This window comes from Schistocerca gregaria, chromosome 1 (genome assembly GCF_023897955.1).
Source record: "Schistocerca gregaria isolate iqSchGreg1 chromosome 1, iqSchGreg1.2, whole genome shotgun sequence".
Taxonomy (NCBI): Eukaryota; Metazoa; Arthropoda; class Insecta; order Orthoptera; family Acrididae; genus Schistocerca; species Schistocerca gregaria.
The window spans coordinates 198141096-198167123 of NC_064920.1; the positions used below are offsets into that span (position 1 = coordinate 198141096).

At 43.1% G+C, this 26028-nt stretch overlaps 1 protein-coding gene across 1 annotated transcript in view; it reads left to right on the forward strand.

Moving 5' to 3' along the window:
• The window catches only part of LOC126337769 (serine/arginine repetitive matrix protein 1), a 108712-nt gene that overhangs the window by 40639 nt on the left and 42045 nt on the right, over positions 1–26028 (forward strand). The gene's annotated exons all lie outside the window — the stretch shown is intronic.

Below are 26028 nucleotides of genomic sequence, written 5' to 3' on the forward strand. Positions count from 1 at the left end.
GCGCGAAAGGTAGCGTGCTGAACTCATGAGATCGATTCTCAATTGGAAGAAAACTTTTTTATATATTAATACTGCTGTCTTCTCAAGTTTACTTAATTCGGTTCAAATGGCTCTGAGCACTATGGGACTTAACATCTATGGTCATCAGTCCCCTAGAACTTAGAACTACTTAAACCCAACTAACCTAAGGACAACACACAACACCCAGCCATCACGAGGCAGAGAAAATCCCTGACCCCGCCGGGAATCGAACCCGGGCGCGGGAAGCGAGAACGCTACCGCACGACCAGGAGATGCGGTCACTTAATTCGGTATACAGTTATGTAACAGCTTTGAACTGAAGTGTCTTTGTAAATTTCCGCTACGAACGTCTAGTACTTGTTTAGGGGAGTGAGTACATAATATTTTGAATACGAACCCATGTCCAGAAAGGTACCGTTTCCGTTCTACGTTTTCACTTTAGATGAGTAACCGTCCAGCGTCTGCAGAGGGAAAGAGAGAAGCCCCAGAGTTCCTTGTCTTGCTGTGCAACAGGATAGACACCATGACGTGAACTACCTCCATCGGTCATCTGATGTCACTTAACGTCTGTCTTGCTGCGAGACCTATTCAACGCCTGTGCCTCCGAAGTTCACTCAAGTGCCAAAGAAACTGGTATGGGTATGCGTATTCAAATACAGAGATATGTACAGAGGCAGAATACTGCGCTAACGTCGGCAACTCCTATACAGGGTGTATCCTAATTAAAGCCGTAAACGCATACAGTTGAAAGTACACGATACAAGAAGCAAAAAAGTCCCAGTAAACATAGGGTCGATAACGCATAGCTTAAGAGCTACGAGCAACTTTTCATCCTCGATACTGTGAAGCAATCTCTTCTACTGCAAGCTCTTTGCTTTCCACATTTTGGGAAGTAGTAGAGTGGGCCAAAACAAAAAAAAAAAGGTAAACGTGTGCTCTATAATGCATACCTTAAGAGCTATGAGCACGTGCTCTTCTTCGCTACTTGGAAACACAACTCTTCTAATGAACAATTGCTCATAGCTTTTAAGGTATGTATTTTAGAGCATATGTTTACTGGACATTTTTTCTTGTTTTGGTCCATACTACTACTTCCCAAAATGTGGAAAGCAAAGAGCTTTCAGTAGAAAATATTTGCTTCACAGTATCGAAGATGAAAAATTGCTCGTAGCTCTTAAGGTATGCGTTTTCGACCCTATGTTTACTGAGACTTTTTTGCATTTAATATCGTGTACTTTCAATTGTGTGCATTTCCGCCATTAATCATGATACACCCTGTACGAGACAATTGTCTGGCGCAATTGTTAGGTCGGTTACTGCTGCTACAATGCTAGGTTATCAAGCTTCAGGTAAGTTTGAAGGTGTTATTATAGTCGGCATACGAGCGATGGGACACAGCACCTCCGAGGTAACGATGAAGTGGGCATTTTCCCGTACGACCATTTCACGAGTGTACTGTGAATATCAGGAATCCGGTAAATCTCCGACATCGCTGCGGCAGGAAAAAGATCGTGCAAGAACGGGACCAATGACCACCGAAGAGAATCGCTCAACGTGATAGAAATGCAACTCTTGCGAAAATTGCTGAAGATTTCAATGCTGGGCCATCAACAAGTGTCGGCGTGCGAACCATTCAACGAAACACCGTCGATATGGGCTTTTGGAGCCGAAGGCCCACTCGTGTACCCTTGATGACTGCACGACACAAAGCTTTACACCACGCCTGGGCCCGTCAAAACCGACATTCGACTACTGATTACTGGAAACATGTTGCCTGATCGGACGAGTCTCGTTTCAGACTGTATCGAGCGGATGGACGTGTACGGGTATGGAGACAGCGGTATGAATCCATGGGTCGTGCATGTCAGCAGGGAACTGTTCAAGCTGATGCATGCTCTGTAACAATGAGGGGCGTGTGCAGCTGGAGTGATATAAGACCCCTGATACGACTCTGACAGGTGACACGTACCTAAACATCCTATCTGATCACTTGCATGCAATCATATCCATTGTGCATTCCGACAGACGTGGGCAATTGCAGCAGGCCAATGCGACACCCCACACGTACAGAATTTCTACAGAGTGACTCCAGGAACACTCTTTTGAGTTTAAACACTTCCGCTGCCCACAAAACTCCCCAGACATGAGCAATGTTGAGCATATCTGGGTTGCCTTGTGACGTGCTGTTCAGAAGAGATCTCCATCCCCTCGTACTCTTACGGATTCATGGACAGCCCTCCAAGATTCATGGTTTCAGTTCCCTCCAGCGCTACTTCAGACATTAGTCGAGTCCATACGATGTTGTGTTGCGGCAGGTGTACCAGTTTCTTTGGCTCCTCAGTGTAATACAAATGACTCGATACACAGGTTCGAGTACGCTAACATGCTTCTTGCATACGGCGAAACTCGAGGCAACGCAAGAGCTATTAGTCGTCTGTATCATGAACGTTTTCCGCAACGTAGCACACCATCGCACAAACTTTCTGCCGAAGTTATGCAGCGGCTCCGAGAAACAGGTACCTTCACGGAGGCAGGACTATGGCGCTCCACGGGAACGTCTTACGCCAGAATTTGAAGAACATGTACTGCAACGCGCTGAAGAGAACACCTCAATGAATACTCGAATAATTGCGCATGCAATGATTGTTAATGACAGTATCGTCTGGGACTTTCCGCAGTGAGCAACAATTGTATCTGCACCACTTTCGGAGGGTAGACGCTATGGGTCCAGCCTATTTCCCACAACGCTTTGTATACTGCACGTTGTTCCTACAGCGCTCTATCGACACACCTCTGTTCACACGTCTAGTTCTGTTCACTAGGGACTGAGTTCTGAATTCTCGAAACAACCATGTCTGGGCAGACGAAAACACTCGTGCCACGCACGTTCAGGAATTTCGCCATCGGTTTGGTATTAACGTGTGGGCAGTATTCTGGACGGTCCTGTGATTGGGCCATACCTCCTGGTCCTGCATACTTGATCTTCCTACAAAACGCATTGGACTCGTTCTTGGAAGATTTGCGAATGAATGTCCTTCACGAAATGGAGTTTCGGAATGATGGGGCAGCACCTCACTTCTCACGTCGGTTCGGAGACTTCACAACAGACGATGTTGTGAAAGGTGGATAGGCCGAGGTGACCCAACCGAGTGGCTGTCGCAGTCGCCAGATTTAACTCCTATGGACTACTTTTTGTGGTATCGCATGCAAAGTTCAATTTTCGAGACACCTGAAGAGACAGGGGAAAATATTCTGGCACGAGTTTTGGCCGCTGTACAAGAAACAGAAGAGACCTCAGCTGGGATGGAGAGTGTATACCAGAACGTGCTTGTCTGTGACAACGATGGTGGTCGCCACATCGAGCCACATCAGTTCTGTTCTCTAAGTACAGTATGCTGGGTTCTTTTTAGTTTTGGAATAATATAAACACGTAATATTTAGGTATTAATAGAAAAAAAACTGTCTAAGTGATGAATGGATGTTTCGCTATTTTTCCTTTCGAATTGTTACCTAATAATTGTACTTGTAACGCCTAGTTCATTTCCTCAGTCAGAAGTGGATGAGTTAAGCATCTGAACAGAAACCTTCGCAGAACGGAAATGGTACGTTTCCGGACATGTGTTCCTATTCAGGAATACTAAGTAGTCACTTCCCGCCACACGTCCTAGGAGTTTGTAACTGGAATTTCCGGATACGCTTTACATCATATTACCTTTCAATATATAGTTTAATGTAAGTTTTGTGAATAAAAACCGCTTTTTCTTGCTGCACTGTATTTTATTTCTCCCAGATGCGTTATTTTTAATTTTATTTGTTTTACTTTAAGGCATCTTCAGGGGGATCTAGAATGATACAGTTTTGTTTGGATATGTGTTATTTGTAGGTTGTATTGCAATACAGTATTTTACAATCTACGTATAACGCGTATCAAAACAAAGTTGTGTCGTTCTAGATCCCACTGAAGATGCCTTAAAGTAAAAAAAAAAAAAAAAAAAAAAACGAAACGTATCTGGGATAAATAAAAGACAGTGCAGCAAGAAAAAAACGTTTTTATTTTCAAAACAAATATTTCTGGATTTGCTGCGGAGGATCGCCCTGTAAACAAAATTGTTATCTATTTTCATGTATTAGCTTCATTTTACAGCTGGTCCATTTGAGATGAAACACAAGCATAGCGTTAAGAAACTATTTCATGCCTGATGTAGCTCTTATTCTGAATAATCTAAGAAGCCATTTAACAATTTTCGACCGCATTATTCTCCCCAAACAAGTAATTTGCTACTTTCAACTGTCTCCATTGAGCTTATTGTAAAGCTATATGATTTTGACAAAGAGAAAAATTGAAACTTGGTTGGAACCTACGAGAAATATAATAAAACCGCGCTATTACGATAAAGTGAAAGTTCGTCCTGCTCAAGTACTTTTCAATCATAGTATTTCAGTAGAAGTTAAGTATGCAGTCGAACAACAAATACTCTACTTCAAGGTACTGCTGCGTCACCTGCGTATTTCATAGACGTAATTTTCCGGTGGTGCTATTAATAACTGGAAGGAATAGAACAACTGCAATGTCTAAAGCTGTTGAAGGCAAAAAACGATAATGCTGTGCAGTTCCTCACGAGCATTAATACGCTGAATTTGAGAAAAGAGGTACTTGGAAAACAGTAGCAGTTCTGGCAACAACCGCAGTAGTTAACAATCATAACAATTTTCTGAATGGAAATTTCTCTACCGTTTTATTGTGGAGGATTTCACAAGTTGCCCTGGAAAACCTCTTCAGCATGGTGCGAGCAAATAATCCAGTTCCAGATTCCCTACGTTTTAAGACAATTCTGCGACTTATTGCTATGTCACAATACTACCGTCCCCAAAATCTGGGTTGTTTCTGAGTTACGAAGATCCCGAAATGCATCAACTTTCTGTAGGTTTCACAGACACTCTTCACAAAATTCCTTTTCGTTTTTACTTAAGAGTTGTAAATGCGTTTCCCCTCACTAAATAACTAAACTGTTTGCGGAAAAAGTACGGAAAAACAGTAGTAACGTCAGCTAATATTCATATAACACACCTATAGCTTCTCCTGCTCCTTGCCTGTGACGTCACCAGAGCTTCAGTCAATAACAGTGCGTTTTATATCACTTGGCCAAATCTTGAACTTTAGTGATATTTAAGTTTTAATTACAAAAAAACATATTTAGTGAGAGTAATTCTCGAAAATTCTGTTTGAATGCTATAATTATTCATAATAACAGCAATCCGAGCCATATTTTTAACATTGGAAAATAGCCTTCTGTGCATCTACATAATTATAACGGCACTGTGTCATAACTAATAGCGAAAACTGACGCAGGTAAGTACATGACAGCAAAAAATGAAAAAATTAGAGTGAGTAGAGACTAATAAAGTTAGATTAAGTAAACTAATAGATGCTAATTCCAGACGACAGCAAGCTATTGTTAACGCATTAAATAGACAGATGCAGTATTTGGAAAGCAAATCTAAATGTATCGGGAAGGATATATTTTAGTAGTTCAAGGTACTCTCCACGCACATGAGAGAAAGTTGTATTGAGAATATGATGAGAGGATCTCTGCTGTCTTGTTGCAGTAGTGGAGAGTCAAGGTAAATGAAGGTAATTGAAAAGAACTTATAGGTGAACGACATAAATAATTGCAAGAGGTCCTACATGTTTTAAAAGATGAGTTTGGGAAGAAAAAGGCAGATTTGTCAGAGTGGTTTGTTGCTGTCCCAAGACAGGAGGTTGGTTGGTTTAGAAAGGGACGGAAGGAACCTAAGACGGGTGACTGTTAACCAAATACAGCAGGGGGTGTCGTACTATTCTACAGTGTTACGAGGCCTCCAAAAAGGGACTGAAGAATTAAATGCCATTCCATTTCAGGGTATTTACAAGAACAGAGAGGCAGTACAGGAGGTTGTTACAAAAGTTGATGAATTAGCTATTACTACCGTAGCACATCTGATTGTTAGTGTTCACAGACGTTCAGACAGCACAATAAGTGCTTCGGTATATCCTCATCTAATTGCGATCAAACTTGACCTACAGCCTGTTCAAGGACGTAGCAAGATTTTGTCAAAGATTGGTAAAGAGGACTTTAAAATGGCTGAGCTTTATTCTGAAAACAAATTTTATATATATAAACGCATCAAAAAAGGTTTTGCATCACTATGGTTCCCAAAACTCCTGAAGACAGACGTTGACTGTGGATATTGTATCACAGATACAGTCCCTCTGACTGTTCAGAGATGTCACTAAACCCGCCCAAACATGTAAACAACCATGCATGAGCAGCGGCTATTAGACGGAGGGGGTCTGACAGCCGATCACTTCCAGTAATTCCACCAGGAAGGAGGTACACGGCTCGTGTTGTCTGTATTTCAACCATGCTTAGAAGGTCAATATCGCGGTTCGATCGCGGCCGCATTGTTACTTAGTGCCAGGAAGGGCTCCCAACAAGGGATGTCTCCAGACGTCTGGGAGTGAACCAAAGCGATGTTGTTCGGACATGGAGGAGATACAGAGAGACAGGAACTGTCGGTGACACGCCTCGTTCAGGCCCCCAAGGGCTGCTACTGCAGTTGATGACCGCTGCCTACGGATTACGGTTCGGACGAACCCTGACAGCAACGCCACCATGTTGAATAATGCTTTTCGGGCAGCCACAGGACGTCGTGTTACGATTCAATCTCACTCCCGACGTTCATGGCGAGGTCCATCTTTGGAGGCACAACACTATGCAGCGCGGTACAGATGGGCCCAACAACATGACGAATGGGCCGCTCAGGATTGGCATCACGTTCTCTTCAGCGATGGGTGTCGCATATGCCTTCAACCAGACAAGCGTCAGAGACGTGTTTGGAGGTAACCCGGTCAGGCTGAACGCCTTAGACACACTGTCCAGCGAGTGCACCAAGGATGAGGTTCCCTGCTGTTTTGGGGTGGCATTATGTGGGGCAGACGTTCGCCGCTCGTGGTCATGGAAGGCGCCGTAACGGCTGTACAATAAATGAATGCCATCCTCCAACCGATAGTACAACCATATCGGCAGCATATTGGCGAGGCATTCGTCTTCATGGACGACAGTTCGCGCCGCTATCGTGCACATCTTGCGAATGACTTCCTTCAGGATAAAGACATCACTCGACTAGAATGGCTAGCATGTTCTCCAGACATCAACGCTATCGAACATGGCTGGAAAAGATTGAAAAGGGCTGTTTATGGACGACGTGACCCACCAACCATTCTGAGGGATCTACGCCGAATCACCGTTGAGGAGTGGGACAATCTCGACCAACAGTGACTTGATGAAATTGTGGATAGTATTCCGTGACGAATACAGGCATGCATCAATGCAAGAGGACGTGCTACTGGGTATTAGAAGTACTGGCGTTACAGCAATCTGGACCACCACCTCTGAAGGTCTCGCTGTATGGTGGTACAACATACAATGTGTGGTTTTCATGAGCAATAAAAAGGGAGGAAATGACGTTTATGTTGATGTCTATTCCAATTTTCTGAACAAGTTCTGGAACTCTCGGAACAGGGGTGATGTGTGTGTGTGTGTGTGTGTGTGTGAGAGAGAGAGAGAGAGAGAGAGAGAGAGAGAGAAATACCCAAATCCTCTTTATTTTTCGATATGATAACTTCACTCCGTTGCCAAACAAATTAAAATACAGCTGTCGATACTAACAAAAATAAAATGAAGTAATCGTACGGCGCTATTGGCCGGGATATCCCCTTCGGCGTTCGGCCGCCGTGTTGCAAGTCTTTTTAGTTGACGCCACTTCGGCGACTTGAGTGTCAATGATGATGAAGGACACAGAACACCCAGAGCCTGCTGGGAATCGAACGCGGGCCCCTGGCGCGGTAAGCGCTAGCACTACCGCCTCGGAGAGCGGTGGGATACCAACCTGTTTCAGGCCATACAGCCCGTCATCCAGGAGTAATGGTCTAGCCGGCCCTTTTCTTTTCGTAGCAGGGTCCCTTAGGTTGTCATCCGCTGCAACCTTGCAGCACAACGGTAAGTCGGCCATATTTTACGGCCTGTTTTGTTTCCCTTCGTGACGGACCATCCCGGGCTTACATTTCAGCAAGATAATACCCGTCCTCACATGGCGAAGGTTTCTATTGCTTGTCTTCGTTCTTGCTAAACCCTACTTTGGCCAGCAGCTTCCCAGGTTCTGACGCCAACTGAGGACTTTTGGAGTTTTGTGGGCAGGGCCCTCCAACTAGATCGGAATTTTTGCAATTTAATGCACCGATTGGACAGAATTTGTCACAATATCCCTCAGGAGGACAACTAACAACTCTCTCAATCAATACCAAGCCGAATAACTGCTTGTATAATATCCAGAGATGGACCAGCGCGTTACTGACATGATCTATTTGCGAAGGTCTTTCTCTTGAATAAATAATGCATTTTTTCTAAAACTTTGATAAGTTGTTTGTCTGTATATGTATATCACGTCTGCCGATTTCCGTCCCATTCGGGTAATTCCTTCGTTGTGCGTCCTTTTTTTGTCTTAGAGTGTATTTTAATGTTTTAACGTTAAATGAAAATATTTCTTTATACTATACACGTTCTGTAAAATCAGAGAAGTCATTGAAGGTTAGATGTGTCTAGCAGCTAAAAAAACCATTTGTTTTACATGAAAGATGGATTTCTTAGATAATTAGTTATTTAAAAATACTTCTGCTGTAATTGCAGTTGTCACTAATTTTCTTAAATAACATTAAATTTGTTTTTTATACACTGATCCATACCAGAGAAGTTTATTTCTTAACTATAGCCAAAATCTTTGTTTCCCTTCGCTTCCAATGACATCTAAGACATCTACAGCTGTTAAAGGAAAAGGATAGTGTAATGGCGTTAAGGCTAGTCCAAAAATGTTCAAATGTGGGTGAAATGTTATGAGACTTAACTGATAAGGTCATCAGTCTCTAAGCTTACACACTACTTAAGCTAAATTATCCTAAGGACAAACACACACACCCATGCCCGAGGGTGGACTCGAACCTCCGCTGGGAACAGCCGCACAGTCCATGAGCGCAGCATCCCAGACCGCTCCGCTAATCCCGCGAGACAAGGCTAGTTCGGTCCGCCTTTCATTGCCTACTGTGTTCTGCAAGTAAGTCTTCACTCGTTTCATTGTGGAAAATGACCTCTCACTTTCACATGTTGATACTGGTAGCTATCGTATGTTGGACAATAGTTCTTGGCACAAGCATTAAAAAACCAACATAAGGTTACTAGCGAGGAGAGACTCTTTCTCACACCGTAATGAGCTCTCTGCTTCAAGTATGGTTTACGATACCCTATTCTCAACCAAAACTTTCAGTTCGGAGAGGGTACTGAAATTCTCCTAATGGCAGTTAATGGGTATCATTATTTCGTTTGAAGATAAGAAATCCTTGTTTCGATGAAATTTCTTCTCCAGATTTTAAATGAGGGATAAGTGCTGTACTTCTATGGGACATTTCACGGGACGTCGAGCAGATCGTTGTCTCTTTCAGTTTCTATCTTTTCTTGTCCAGGTACTTTGCTAACAGATTCAAACACTTCTTTAGCTAAGGTTGATGATTTTTCATATATCTCCTGAAATAATGTTTCCTCCTGTATTTTTCATTATAGAGTCAACTGATGATTCACTGGACTCGCATTCGGGAGGGCGACGGTTCAATCCCGCGTCCGGCCGGCCTCATTTAGGTTTTCCGTGATTTCCCTAAATCGCTCCAGGCAAATGCCGGGATGGTTCCTTTGAAGGGACACGGCCGACTTCCTTCCCCGTCCTTCCTTAATCCGATGAACCCGATGACCTCGCTGTTTGGTCTCTTCCTCCAAACAACCCAACCCAACTCAGCTGATGATTTTCTCGTTTACTTATTTAAGATGCAGAAATAGCACTTAAAATTCATGAGTGATAGACGAATGCAATTAAATTTTAAAAAATAACATATTTACAGGGTAACATGCAACGGAACTCACTTTGATTGTAGTTTTTATTAAAGGCAGCATCTCCACGCAAATTGTTATATATATGTTGGTTATACTTGTTAAACTCTAGTATTATTTATTTCATGGCATAATAATAAAATATAACGGTAGTTTTTCTATGCATGCTTTCATGTTTTGATTCTTTGTACTTTATGTGACATATTTTACACCTTAACCTTCCATATTAATCACCATAGTGCATAGTATTACGCTGTTGTGCATAATAGCGCATTTTCTGAGTGTTGATCTATAAAATATATTTCCTTAAAGAAGGTTAAACCATTTTATTGCACAATAACTTCAGAGTTTCCACCAAGCAGGGATATAATCTTATTACTTTGGAGTGCTATATTTTGGCAAACAACTACGAAGCCCTCATGCTCCAATCTCCAATCATCTTCCAAGGCCAATTTACAATCTTCTTATTTCATATCGGTTTTGAGCGAGGAAGTCATCAGAAATGGGTGAGCTTGGAGTTTTTGGAACACCGCCATTATTATCGTAAGGTTTGTTGAGATAAACAGATCTCATATTATTCTGGTTGACAGAGAGGCTGGAACAATTTCTGGTGGCTAAAGTGCAAAGAATCAGCTATTATTCGGCCTTACATTTTCCCAGACTCCCTCATTTAAGTATTCATCTGTGTGTGTTTGTCCTTAGGATAATTTAGGTTAAGAAGTGTGTAAGCTTAGGGACTGATGACCTTAGCAGTTGATGACCTTAGCACTTGAGTCGCATAAGATTTCACACACATTTGAACATTTTTTACCTCTTTCCATGTAAGCAGAGGCTGCACCTTTGAGGGAACTGGATTCTGTCTGTGAAGAAAGGGATTCGGAAGGAATGGGCTGTGGCCCATGGAAAGCATTTGTCTAGATTGAAAACGGGGCAGAGACCACAGATTGTCACAGGTTTCAAGGTTGTCAACGGGTGGGTTCCATCCACCTGGCCTCTTGAATCCATGCATTTACCTCAATTCAGCGGATTAGCACGCAGAGCTACCCCACATCGGTTGGCAATTTCGAAAAACCGATTTTGTACATTGTTTTGAAATAAAATTCATTCCAACAAGAGATTTAAGTCTGATAGTCCATGTTTTCCCATTAATTCTGCATGTTTGGTCATATGATTTTACATGAATGAATGCATAATTTGAGATTTAATTGAGCTTGGAATTCCAGTCTCAGTTATTATAGTATTATAAGGGAATAATTAAATTTTGAACGAAAGGGGAGTACGGACATACAGGGCGCAGTCGGCTTGGACGAATTCAAGCAGCCTGCTGAAAGAAATCTTTTAGAAATGAATTAACTATAGAAAGTCATCACATACCACTTTCACTCTCCACAAACCCTTCCCCATCGTTCTGTATCTGAAATGGTTTTCATAATTATCACCCACGTGACTACATTAGGTGATATATTGCCATTTTTAAAGAAGAGCAGCCCTCACCATTTGGGCGATAATTTTGTTATTCGACATGAGCTTTGGGCAACACAGCTAAATGCAAGTCTATTTTATTTCAATTTTTAACGATGTTTTCTGCTCCGCTGCCCTGTGAAATAGTGGAATACTTCACATCTCCAAAGCATTACCAGCCTCAAATAAAGGCTTGAGTGCTAACATTGGACTGCTGTAGATAGTTAATTAAGCTATTACAGTAGTGCGTACATATTTTTAACTGACCGTAACGCTAGTGGACGAATCCAAATCATTTTTTTTCTTTCTTGTGAGAAACTTAATTAATAACTAGAAACTATCACAACAGCACAGAGCACAAAAACAATAAACGCCAGCACATCTGACATTAAATTCAACTGCAAGTAAGAACGGGCTTGTTGGTTATCGACGGTGCGTATCCAGTTTTCGTCATATGATTGAAAAACAAAATGTCTTTCAGTTTCGCTACATGCCAAATAGATCGTGTGTAATTTCATTGGGGTGACAGTGAGGATCGGGATGCCAGATCTCGCCCGTCTCCCTCCGCTTCTCCGCCCCCCCCCCCCCCCCTTGGTTACATTCTTGCCTACCTTTACAAGAAATATAGCACTTTGCTGTTGTTGTTGTTGTTGTGGTCTTCAGTCTGAAGACTGTGAAACGTCCCCTTAGAAAAATTATACAAGACTGTGCTTAAACTGACACACAATATTTTTAGCGCAACGCAATCTGACTTTCAATAATCCCTACAAAAGAATGGCCCTGACTAACATTAACCTATACCTTTCACAAATCACTTACCTCACAAAAAATCTTCGTTACTCGAACTACTGCAATACAGCGAGCACCACTACTGCCAGCTAAATAAAAGATTCAAACTACGGAAGGCACTAACTACTGATAGGCACAGTTAGCAAATGAAAGATTTTAATAGAGAACAAACAATGTATTTACCTTAATATTTTCATGACATCAATTCTTACAAATTTCAAAACTCCGCCATCTCTCTCCCCACGTCCACCACTGCTGGCGGCTCACCTCCAACTGCGCAACGCTACGCGCTGTTAGCATCCAGCTGCCGCTGCCCAACACTACAATGGCAGACAACAATGCAAACCAGCCACAGACTGCACACGGCACAGCCAGTGATTTTTATACAGAGCGCTACGTGGCGGCAGCGTTACCAATAAAAAAACCTAAACTGCCTACTTACAACTGGTTTTATGCTTTTATGCACACACACACACACACACACACACACACACACACACACACACACACACACATTCCCCCTCTGCCCCCCACTCTTCCAGTACCATACCGTAAGGTTTTGCAAACAAAGTTCACGTTTTGTTTATAATTTTGTGCAGTGAAGAGTAAATATTTGGCTAAAATTGTGTTTATCGTCAGGACTTTTTTTGTGGCGAATTGTTTTCTGAACTTTCATATCACAACTCTCAATGAGAATGACTTACCGAAAGCGGTTATGCGAACATTTTTATAACAAATAGCAGTGAGACAAAATAAAAACAATATTACTGAAGCCAAGTTTGCTGGGATAGCTTTCAACTGGCAGTATGTCAATCCTTGCGGATTTTCATTACAGTCGACATAACCGTGTTTAGAGAATTCAACAACTGTATACAAGTAGATAGTTAAGATAATTCCCATTTATTGTTCCGTCTCAGTTGCTCTGATATGTCGTTCTGAGTAGACAAGACTGATTGCTGATGCAGCTATTTATATCTGAAGATGATCCAGAGCGACTGAAAAATGTAATCGAATTTTTAAAAAGGTGCAACTGAGACGGAACAATAAATGAGAAAATACCTCGCGGATTAATAGATTGCCAACCGAAAGCAAATAACGAAATATCTATCAATAACGTTTGACCCTATTAACAGTCCATCTCGGTTTGCCTGGCAGTTTGTTAACGAGAAGACCCCACTTCACGTCAGGCACGGAACATTAGGGTCGGAGAGAAGGAAAGGAATAGTCGACTTCAGCTGCCCCAGTGGGCATGGTCAGTGTCTTCCAGGACGCAAGGTGGTTCTTTGAGGGCAGAAGAGTGACTATCGCATACTACACATGTGCTCTGGACTAGTTAGTCTACAAAATATGTGAGAGAAGTCCTAGAACGCAAAAATCAAAAGTAATCTTTCGTCACAGCTATGCACCTGCACATAAGGCGCTTTCCCAGGGGAGAATTAAGGGACTCGAAGACTAACTGTTGGAAAATCCGTCCTTTCCACTAGTTCCAGCTTTCTATAACTTAATGTCGGCCTGTCTGTAGAATTGTTTGTCTGGAAAATGTTTTGGAGTCTATCGAAGGGGTTATCGTAGCTGTAATGGTTTTTGAGAGGTCTCTCATAACAGTACTTCAGAGATGAAGATGAAGTCTAACGGTTAAATGTAACTGCCTCGTGTAGGTGACCGTAATGAGCGAATGTATAGCATAATGTCGTGTTTGTTTTGTCACCGAGATTGAGAGAAAGGAGAGCACGAACCTGATGGCGACACGTAAATAACTCATCTGGAATAGCATCAAACGGGCGTCCGCACTTAACGGACGGATAACCGTTAACAGTGTCATATGACGTCACTCGATAAGACACTGCAATGAGATTTGAAACTCATGTCTAGACATTGGCGTAATAGGAAGGAAGATAAGAAGTTCCGGATTTAACGCCCTGTCGACGACAAGGTGATTGGAGTCAAAGCACAAATCTAGCTTGGAGAAAGAGGGGGAATGACACAGACCGAATCCTTTCCAGCGGTATCGTCACGGCAGTGGCCTTTCATGTTTTAGGAAACTATGGAAAAGCTACATCTGGATTGCCAGAAGTTTATTTGATCCGTCATCGCGCCGAATACGAATTCACTGTCTATCCATCGCGCCATATTGGGTTGATTTAGGACATGGTGAGTATTCGCTGTATGTTACCACTTCTACTCCCCTCGCGGCCAAATACTGGCGATGGAAATTTCTCCACACCTCGGTTGAAATTGGACTTAAGAGGCGAAATCTAACCACAGTAGAAACGTTGAACATAGTGCTTTAATCTAAAACAGATCTACGTCGCAAAATAAGTTCATTTCTGAACTCAGAAACAATCTTAACTGCAGCAACACGAAATTTTCTCTCCCAAGTCGTGTACAAATCTGTGATGTTCACACGAAGCGTTATGATGACACTTTGGTGCGTTCTGATTATCTTTGTAGTTCTGCGCAGGTCTGGGTGTGTTTGCTCTGTGTCGAACTTCACTTCCAGATCAAAAGGGAGCACCAAGCTATTGAGCAAGGGCGGTATGACACTGTATTCGCATTCTTTAGGCTGGCGGTTTTTTGTACTTATCGTCATCAGTTCTTATTTAGTATATACGCTAAGTCTAAATTATATCTTTTTCTAGTTCAGGGAATATACTAAACTCATTGTGCCTGATTGTAGTGTATACGTCATACCATGTGATTTAAGTCCCTCAATTGTTTTCATTTCTGAATGCTCCCAGCAGGTGGCAGCATCTAATTAAAGAAAGCTGTTTATCGTAGTGTAATCATATTTTCCGGAAATAAAGATTATTTCTGTTTTTTTATAGTTATTTTGGACTTTACTGCGTTTATAACAAGCTGTAATATGCTAACATACCGTGCACTATCCAATAAGTGATAGTTTATTTCATCACAAAAATACAACGATTAATTTCTGTCCCTGCAGCTTTGGGACAATATTCGGTAGCGACCTATACTTTCATATCAATTAACATGATTTTCATAATTTTTAGATGTTTAACACTGAGTTTTTTGAGTAATTCCCATATATCAGTTATTTTATAACATAAATAGCATTTACGTTGAACATGTTCTAAAATTTTGATTAATCACATCGTTTTTAATCTAATATTTTAATTTTATTTTGCCTTCGAACAATGTATTGACCATCAGTATCAACTATTGATACATAAAATCTAACCTCAGAACTGAAGAAGATACGGAAAACGCTGGGATAATTCCTTTGAAGATGACTTGATCGATTTCCCTCCCCCCAACCTAGCCCAGTCAGAGCTCGAGTCCATCGTTAATGATCTTGGCACAGTTTACTGGCCACAGTGGGAAATGGGTGGAGCGACTCACTGAGTATTGACAACATTAATATTTTTAACATTTATTAGGATCAAATTTCACAGAACTTCAGTCAATGACGACCATACAAAACAATTCTAATTACATTTCACCGGTAGAGACCAGTCTTTTTTTTTTTTTTTGTTTATTCTCCTTATTTGAATAGAGCACTCATAAAGTACCGGTACTTCAAAATGAAATGGCTTTCTTAAGAAAAATATTTTAGGCAATATTCCAGCCATGCCAATAATGACAGTAAGATTCACAGTTTAGCATGTAAAATTCAATCCGTTTTTAAATACTACTCTACCTCTTGAAACTGTAATTGCGTTCACTTATACGTCAACTAGCAATTAACTGCCTCTTTCGACACTGACTTACGGGGCGCTGATAAACCTAAAAAACCACAGATAAAATCTTTAAGATTGCAGGGAATACCAAAAGTAAAAAAGTTCTAGTTAATACACAGGTAATTTGTTTCACAGTTTGTGAAGGAAATGACGGCAAGTAACTAATAGTAACGCAGTCGACGTCAACTAAATAATATTAATGTTCACAGAATTTGCATTTTTAAATAATTAGAAACAGTATATAACTTCGATTTTAGTAACATCTGGTCGCGTCCTTGCCGCAGCTTCATCACGTATCGTGTTTGTCGGTATCCTGCGTCTGTTTAGCTCAGTCCACAGAAATATACGCGACAAGACCAACTCTTGCACCTGAAACAGCTCAGTGTTAGAGACCGGAAGTAACAATAATTTTTAGAAGCCAAATATCTCATGCAAAATTCAACTCCAGTTATTTGACGCTCTAATCATTGCAAGCGGCCATATGCCACCGTTATTAATAAACAACCGGACAAAAGTGAACCTCAAGTAGATCCGTAAATAGTAACAATCCACAATTCATAATACCCTTTTGCAGAATGCGGGCTTAAGCAGCTATTTAGTCTCTAAGTAAAAGGCTGCAGAATCCACAGAACACATGCCTTAAGGCCAGCCGGTGTGACCGAGAGGTTCTAGGCGCTTCAGTCGCGAACCGCGTGACCGCTACGGTCGCAGGTTCGAATCCTGCCTCGGGCATGGATGTGTGTGATGTCCTTGGGTTAGCTAGGTTTAAGTAGTTCTAAGTTCTAGGGAAATGATGACCTCAGAATTTAAGTCCCATAGTGCTCAGAGCGTTTTGCACCATTTTGCACATGCCTTAATTACAAGGTTCAGCGGTATTATATCGAGGCACCACCAAAATGATGACAACATAATATTGGCGAATGACAGTTCCTGTTGCGAACCTTCACATCAACACAACGGCTGCATTTACACTCCATGTATCTGGCCTCCTGAAACATGTTATCCTCGTATCCATCGCCGTCTACTTCGGTTCACCGTGCCGCTTACATACTCCGTGCACCGGCCATTGTGGGCGAGCGGTTCTAGGCGTTTCAGTCCGGAACCGCGCTGCTGCTACGGTAGCAGCTTCGAATCCTGCCTCGGGAATGGATGTGTGTGATGTCCTTAGATTAGTTAGGTTTAACTAGTTTAAGTCTAGGGGACTGATGACCTCCGTGTTAAGTCCCATAGTGCACAGAGCCATTTGAACCGTGTGAGAAGCCAACGGCTCTCCCTTGCGTAGCCTCGACCGAGTAACAGAAGCGCTCATCATCGTGCCCTGCTTTCCACAACAAACGCCTAGCACCTCCCGTCTCCATCCGTCGGCGCTCTCTGTCACGTACTACTGCCGACTTCCTTCTTTTAGCCAAAACATACCCGTCCCCCAGATAAATCCCAGTTTCACATACCATAGATATTGAAGCACCGCAAACGTAGGTCGGCTAGTGTCAACGTAGACCATCGTGCCGTACACGGCACCACCTCTTCATCGAAGGGATGTTAAACTCTAATCCTCTCCTCCTCAACTCTGAGTTATCAAACAACGACTTCTATCGAAAGCATAGGTTTTGAGATTAACGCCAAATGCTATCTGACTGACGGCTAGTTTTACAACAATATCTTTCAGTCTCAGTCCAGGAAACAATGCACAAGTAGGCCTACGTGACGTTCTTCAACTTTTGTAGCTTGATATTTACGTTATTTTCAGCTCAGTTTTCAAACAATTCATGCAATACTGTACCTGGCACTCATTTTAAAATTATGTTCTAAGCTGCGGTTAGTATAATACGCTTTAAAACACAAAAACAAAAAAAGCAAAACACAAAAAACACACTACGAAGGAATTATCAGAATGGGACGGAAATCGGCAGACGTGATGTACATATACAGACAAACAACTTATCACAGTTTTAGAAAAAAATGCATTATTTATTCAAGAGAAAGACCTTCGCAAGTAGATCAAGTCAGTAATGCGTTGGTCCGCCTCTGGCCCTTATACAAGCAGTTATTCGGCTTGGTATTGATTGAGAGAGTTGCTGGTTGTCCGCCTGAGGGATATCGTGACAAATTCTGTCCAATTGGCGCATTGCATCGTAAAAATTCCGATCTGGTTGGCGGGCCCTACCCATAATACTCCAAAGTTCTCAACTGGGGTGAAACCGGCTAACCTGCTGGCCAGAGTAGGGCCAGCTAGAGGGCATGAAGACAAGCAACAGAAACTCTCGCCGTGTGCGGGCGGGCATTATCTTGCTGAAATGTAATCCCGGGATGACTTGCCATGAAGAGCTTAGAATGTCGTCGACGTACCACTGCGCTGTAAAGGTGGGGCGGATGACAACCAAAGATGTTCTGCTATGAAATGTTATGGCTCCCTATTAGCTACTCATTTAACTCTGACTTCCGTCGGGACTTATATGTGCCAGGACTAGTTATCAGAAAAATCAGTACTGTTGCATCGAATTAGTTACTGCCCTCAGATAGATAACTCAACGAACATGTTTTGTGCTCAAGAACTATGACGTTTTTGGAGAACAAAAATTTTGCTTTATAAAAATGAACATAGATTCCGCAAACAGAGATCTCACTCTGTTCCTCCATGAGCTCCATAGAGCTCCGGTGCTCTGTCAAACCCACGTCCGGCCATCCTGATTTAGGTTTTCCGTGATTTCCCTAAATCGCTTCACGCAAGTGCCGAGATGATTCCTTTGGAAGGGCACGGCCGATTTCTTTCGCCATCCTTCCCACATCCGATGGGACCTATGATCTCGCTGTCTGGTCCCTTCCCCCAAATTAACCAACCAACAAACGCTGCTGTGGTTGGTGCGTTGTTCCGCGACTTCAGGAAGGCATTTTAAACCGTCTCCTACTACCGGTTAGTGAAATAAAATACGAGTTTGTCGACTATCGGACCAGATTTGCAACTGGATTCAAGACTTTCTTGTAGGTAGAAGTCAAGCTCTTTACGGAACAAAATCGATGGCTGTATAGATATTTTCTGGGGTAGCGCAAGGAATTGTGACAGGTCCGGTACTGGTGTACAATGTACTGTGTACAATGTATGCCATCTAATGGACGCATCGGAAGCTCCTTAAGATTGTTCACAGATGGTGCGGTTGGCTTGAAGAAGATGGCTACGCCAGAAGACAGTATCAATTTGCGGAATAACGTGCAGAAGACTGATGAATGGTGCAGGCTGTGGCAGTCGTCTGTGAACGTAAATAAATGTAACATATCACGCAAACATACGAAAAGAAATTCATTACTGTTCAACTACACTATTGATGGCAAACCGCTGGAAACAGTATCTATTGTAAGATACCTAGGAGTAACTATCGCGAGTGATCGTAAGTGGAATGACTTTGCCGGGCAATGTGGCCGAGCGGTTCTAGGCGCTCCAGTCCGGAGCCGCGCTGCAGGTTTGAATCCTGCCTGGGGCATGGATGTGTGTGATGTCCTTAGGTTAGTTGGGTTTAAGTAGTTCTAAGTTCTACGGGACTGATGACCTCAGATGTTAAGTCCCACAGTGCTCAGAGCCATTTGAACCATTTGGCACCCCAGACCGTCATTGCTGCTTGTCGGGCCGTGTGGCGGGCTACAGTCTCGTTGGTACCTCACTGTAATTGGGGGGGGGGGGGGGAGGGGGGGCGTCTCCAGACACGCCTTCGCTGGTCGCCGGGACTCAGTTTGAAGCGAGACTCATCAATGAAGACAGCTCTACTCCAGTCAGTGAGATTAAAGGACAATCACGTAGCTAAAGACGCCCCAGGCAGCGGTGGGATGCCAACAAGACTGTCACCCGCCATACCGCCAGACAACGAAGAGTGATGGTGAAGGTTACCATTTCTTTTCATAGCACAACCACTTTGGTTGCCATCCGCCGCACCCTTTCAGAACAGTGGCACGTCGACGATATTCTACACCTTGTTCTGTTACCCTTCATGGCAAGCCATCCTGGGTTTACATTTCAGCAAGACAGTGCTCGCCTACATAGGGCGAGAGTTTCTGCTGTTTGTCTTCGTGCATGCTGAACCCTATCTTGGCTGTCAAGGTCGCCAGTTCTCTCCCGAGATGATAACGTTTGAAGCTTTATGGACAGGGCTCTCCAATCCTCTCGTGATTCTGACGATCTAAGGCGTCAGTTTGACAGAATTTCTCATGAATGCCCAAGGAGGACACCCAACCGTTCTACCAATCAATGCCAAGCCGAATAACTGCTTGCACAAGGGCCAGAGGTGGACCGACGCGTTATTGAGTCGATCTGTTTGTGAATCTCTTTCTCTTGAATACGAGGCTGAATAAAATGAAAACCTTAAATATTTTTTTAAAATATTGTTGTGCAGAAGTGGTACAACGCTGTATCACTTTTCAACATAATCTCCCCCACGCTCAATGTAAGTCCTCCAGCGCTTACAAAGTGCAAAAAATGCTTTTGGTAGTCCTCGCAACCACTCGTGCACCGCGTGGCGTACCTCATCAGAACGGAACTTATTTCCTCCCATTGCGTCTTTTTAGTGGTCCAAACATATGGAAATCACTTGGGGCAAACTCTGGTGATGAGGAATGCCGCCATTCCTTGCTCTCTCTCTTCGTTTCCGGTTGGTGAAAGTGAACCCAAATTTCGTCCCCAGTAACGATTCTTGCAAGGAAACCATCACCTTCAAAGCGCCGAAGAAGTTCTTCACAAGCATCAACACGTCGTTCTCTCATTTCAGGAGCCAGCTGCCGTTGCACCCATCTTGTAGACACTTTTTGAATCTGGAGCACATCATGCAGAATGTGGTGTACTGACCCATGACTAATCTGTAAGCATGCTGCAATGTCATTCAGTGTCACTCGGCGGTTTTCCTTCACTACGGCTTCAACTGCTACAATGTTCTGTGGAGTCACAACTCGTTGTGCCTGACCTGGACGAGAATCATCTTCCACGGAAGTCACACCTTTTGCGAAGTTCCTACTCCATTTGTAGACTTACTGCCGTGACAGACATGCATCACCGTACTGAACCTTCTTTCGTCGATGAATTTCAATACGTTTCACATCTTCATTATGCAAAAACCGAATAACAGAACGTTGTTCTTGCCTGGTGCAAGTCGCAAGTGGGGCGGACATCTTTATACTGACACTGCGAGGATATGTGTGCATCTGCACTGTGCTGCCACCTACAGGCCATTCTGCACGCTATTTGCAGCACGCTTACCAACTTACAGGATAATTTTGTTATTACAAATTTAAGGTTTTCATTTGACTCACTCTCGTAAATCATCGAGTTTTTATAAGAAATTGTAATCGCTTGTTTGTCTATAGATATACATCACATCTACCGACTTCCGTCCCATTCGGACAATTCCATCTGGTGCGCCGAGGCTCTCTTTCATTCTCTCTCTCTCTCTCTCTCTCTCCTCCTTTTTTTCCTTTGACAAGATCTTAACTGATTTTTCCCCATCATTTCTCCAATTCGAATGTGGTCTACGTGTCTAATGACGTCGACGATGAGACGTAAAACAATATTCCTTCCTCTCAACTTCGGCTATTTAATATTCCTAGTACAGTGCAGTGCCGATGGTACTGTTACCGACGACTGTGCCGCTAAAGCGGAGTTATTGAACGCAGTTTTCCGAAATTCCTTCACCAGGGAAGACGAATGGAATATTCCAGAATTTGAAACACGAACAGCTGCTAGCATGAGTTTCTTAGAAGTGGATACCTTAAGGGTTGCGAAGCAACTCACATCGCTTGATATGGGCAAGTCTTCAGGTCCAGATTGTATACCGATAAGTTCGTTTCAGATTACGCTGATACAATAGCTCCCTACTTAGCAATCATATACAACCGCTCGCTCACCGACAGATCTGTACCTACAGATTGGAAAGTTGCGCAGGTCGCACCAGTGTTTAAGAAGGGTAGTAGGAGTAATCCATCGAACTACAGACCTATATCATTGACGTCGGTTTGCAGCAGGGTTTTGGAGCATATACTGTATTCAAACATTATGAATAACCTCGAAGGGAACGATCTATTGACGCGTAATCAGCATGGTTTCAGAAAACATCGTTCTTGTGCAGTGCAGCTAGTTCTTTATTCGCACGAAGTGATGACCGCTATCGACAGGGGATCTCAAGTTGCTTCCGTAATTCTAAATTTCCGGAACGCTTTTGATACCGTTCCTCACAAGCGACTTCTAATCAAGCTGCAGGCCTATGGGGTATCGTCTCAGTTGTGCGACAGGATTCGTTATTTCCTGTCAGGAAGGTCGCAGTTCGTAGTAATAGACGGCAAATCATCGAGTAAAACTGAAGTGATATTAGGTGTTCCCCAAGAAGCGTCCTGGGACCTCTGCTGTTCCTGATCTATATAAATTACCTGGGTGACAATCTGAGCAGTTCTCTTAGGTTGTTCGCAGATGATGCTGCGATTTAGCGTCTAGTAAGGTCATCCGAAGACCAGTATCAGTTGCAAAGCGATTTAGAAAAGATTGCCGTATAGTGTGTCAGGTGGCAGTTGACGCTAAATAACGAAAAGTGTGAGGTGATCCACATGAGTTCCAAAAGAAATCCGTTGGAATTCGATTACTCGATGAATAGTACAATTCTCAAGGGTGTCAATTCAACTAAGTACCTGGGTGTTAAAATTACGAACAACTTCAGTTGGAAAGACCACATAGATAATATTGTGGGGCAGGAGAGTCAAAGGCTGCGTTTTATTGGCAGGACACTTAGAAGATGCAACAAGTCCACTAAAGAGACAGGTTACACTACACTCGTTCGTCCTCTGTTAGAATATTGCTGCACGGTGTGGGATCCTTACCAGGTGCTTTTGACGGAGGACAATCAACTTTCTCTTCCGAATGCGAAAATATTTTGTTGGGGCCAACCTACATAGGTAGGAATAATCATCAAAATAAAATAAGAGAAATCAGAGCTCGAACAGAATGGTTTAAGTGTTCGTTTTTCTCACGCGTTTTTCGGGAGTGGAATGGTAGGGAGATAGTATGATTGTAGTTCGATGAACCCTCTGCCAAGCACTTAAGTGTGAATTGCAGAGAAATCATGTAGATGTAGATTTAGTCCTTATAGGAGCTGTATTGTAATAGTGAGGAGATGTATTGTATTAGTGAAAAACGATAATATTTCAGCAGAACCTGGTTTCATTCGACGTGGATGGAAGCTCAGCCATGTGACACTTATAGAAACTCGTCAGTCTGGAATGCATGCCGACTATTGCGACGGCCGGAATTGTAGGCAGTAACGAACAGTTTAACTGAGTCTCCTGCGGAGCCGCATTGATCCCTGGCAGCACGGGCCGTCTTAATGTCAGACGTCGCCCAGTGTTTCCAGCTCTGTCTAGCCGCATCCGCCACTAGCAGCTACATCATAACTCTACCGCTGCCGCTAATAGAGCCTGTTCGACCGAGTCACACTGGCTGCAATGTCATTCTGCACATTAACCCGTGGCCGCCTACTTGGCATCCTCCCAAGAGCCTGGAAGGTCGTGGCGCATTCCCAACTATACAGTACCAGTCGACGGAAACTGATAGGCGAATGCACATCAGAACAGAAGACAAAAATGAGTTTATACAGGGTGGTCCATTGATAGTGACCGGGCCAAATACCTCACGAAATAAGCATCAAACGAAAAATTACAAAGAACGAAACTTGTCTAGCTTGAAGGGGGAAACCAGATGGAGCTATGGTTGGCCTGCTAGATGGCGCTACCATAGGTCAAACGGATATCAACTGGGTTTTTTTAAAAAAATAGGAACCCCTATTTTTTAATTACATATTCGTGTAGTACGTAAAGAAATATGGATGTTTTAGTTGGACCACTTTTTTCGCTTTGTGATAGATGGCGCTGTAATAGTCACAAACGTATAAGTACGTGGTATCACGTAACATTCCGCCAGTGCGGAAGGTATTTGCTTCGTGATACATTACCCGTGTTAAAATGGACCGTTTCCCAATTACGGAAAAGGTCGATATCGTGTTGATGTATGCCTATTGTGATTAAAATGCCCAACAGGCGTGTGCTATGTATGATGCTCGGTATACTGGACGACATCATCCAAGTGTCCGGAACCTTCGCCAGATAATTACGTTATTTAAGGAAACAGGAAGTGTTCAGCCACATGTGAAACGTCCACCACGACCTGCAACAAATGATGTAGGTGTTTTAGCTGCTGTCGCGGCTAATCCGCACGTCAGTAGCAGACAAATTGCGCGAGAATCGGGAATCTCAAAAACGTCGGTGTTAAGAATGCTACATCAACATCGATTGCACCCTACCATATTTGTATGCACCAGGAATTGCATGGCGACGACTTTGAACGTCGTGTACAGTTCTGCCGCTGAGCACAAAAGAAATTACGGAACGATGACAGATTTTTTGCAAGCGTTCTATTTAGCGACGAAGCATCATTCACCAACAGCGGTAACGTAAACCGGCATAATATGAACTACTGGGAAACGGAAAACCCACGATGGCTGCGACAAGTGGAACATCAGCGACCTTGGCTAGGAAGGATAATTGGCCCCCATTTTATCGAGGGAAATCTAAATGGTGCAAAGTATGCTGATTTCCTACGTAATGTTCTACCGATATTACTACAAGATGTCCGCAACTCGTGGTCGTGCGATAGCGTTCTCGCTTCCCACGCCCGGGTTCCCGGGTTCGATTCCCGGCGGGGTCAGGGATTTTCTCTGTCTCGTGATGACTCGGTGTTGTGTGCTGTCCTTAGATTAGTTAGGTTTAAGTAGTTCTAAGTTCTAGAGGCCTGATGACCATAAATGTTAAGTCCCATAGTGCTCAAAGCCATTTGAGCCATTTACTACAATATGTTTCATTGCATGACAGAATGGCGATGTAGGAAGCTACATGATGGATGTCCGGCACATGGCTCGCGTGCGGTTGAAGCAGTATTGAATAGCATATTTCATGACATATGGATTGGTCGTCGAAGCACCATACCATGGCCTGCACGTTCACCGGATCTGACGTCCCCGGATTTCTTTCTGTGGGGAAAGTTGAAGGATATTTGCTGTCATGGTCCATCGACAACGCCTGATAACATGCGTCAGCGCATTGGCAATGCATGTGAGAACATTACGGAAGGCGAACTACTCGCTGTTGAGAGGAATGTCGTTACACGTATTGCCAAATGCATTGAGGTTTACGGACATCATTTTGAGCATTTATTGCATTTATGTGGTATTTACAGGTAATCACGCTGTAACAGCATGCGTTCTCAAAAATGATAAGTTCACAAAGGTACATGTAACACATTGGAACAACCGAAATAAAATGTTCAAACGTACCTACGATCTGTGTTTTATTTTAAAAAAACCTACCTGTTACCAACTGTTCGTCTAAAATTGTGAGCCATATCTTTGTGACTATTAAAGCGCCATCTCTCACAAAGCGAAAAAAGTGGGCCAACTAAAACATTCATATTTCTTTACGTACTACACGAATATGTAATAAAAATTGGGGTTGGTGTTTAAAAATAAAAAAAACGCAGTTGATATCCATTTGACCTATGGCAGCGCCATCTAGCGGGCCAACTATAGCACCATCTAGTTCCCCCTAGACAAGTTTCGTTCTTCGTAGTTATTTCGTGAGATATTTGGCCCGGTCACGATCAATGGACCACCCTGTATAAGCGATGCAGGATAAAACGAAAACGGGCACTCTTGGGGAAAACAAGAAAGATTCGCAGAAATTTAACTATTGAAACAGTTTATTGATACACGCCCGGATAGCCGTGCGTGTTGAAGCGCCGATCCTGGATCGAATCCACCCAGTAAATAAGCACGAGGGCTGGTGTGCCTGCCATGCTTGACGTGGATTTTAGGCGGTTTCCCCCACCCGTCTATGTGAATACCGGAGTGGTGCCGAAGTCCTGCCTCAGTTAGTCGATGCGCAAATGTTCTTAAAATTTTCGTACACTTTCACATAAATAACACTACATGCAGATAGCTGGGCTACACACATTTCGTCCCGGGAGGTAACGGGGTAGCAACAGAAAGGGCATCCAGCCATCCCTTCCAAGTAACCAA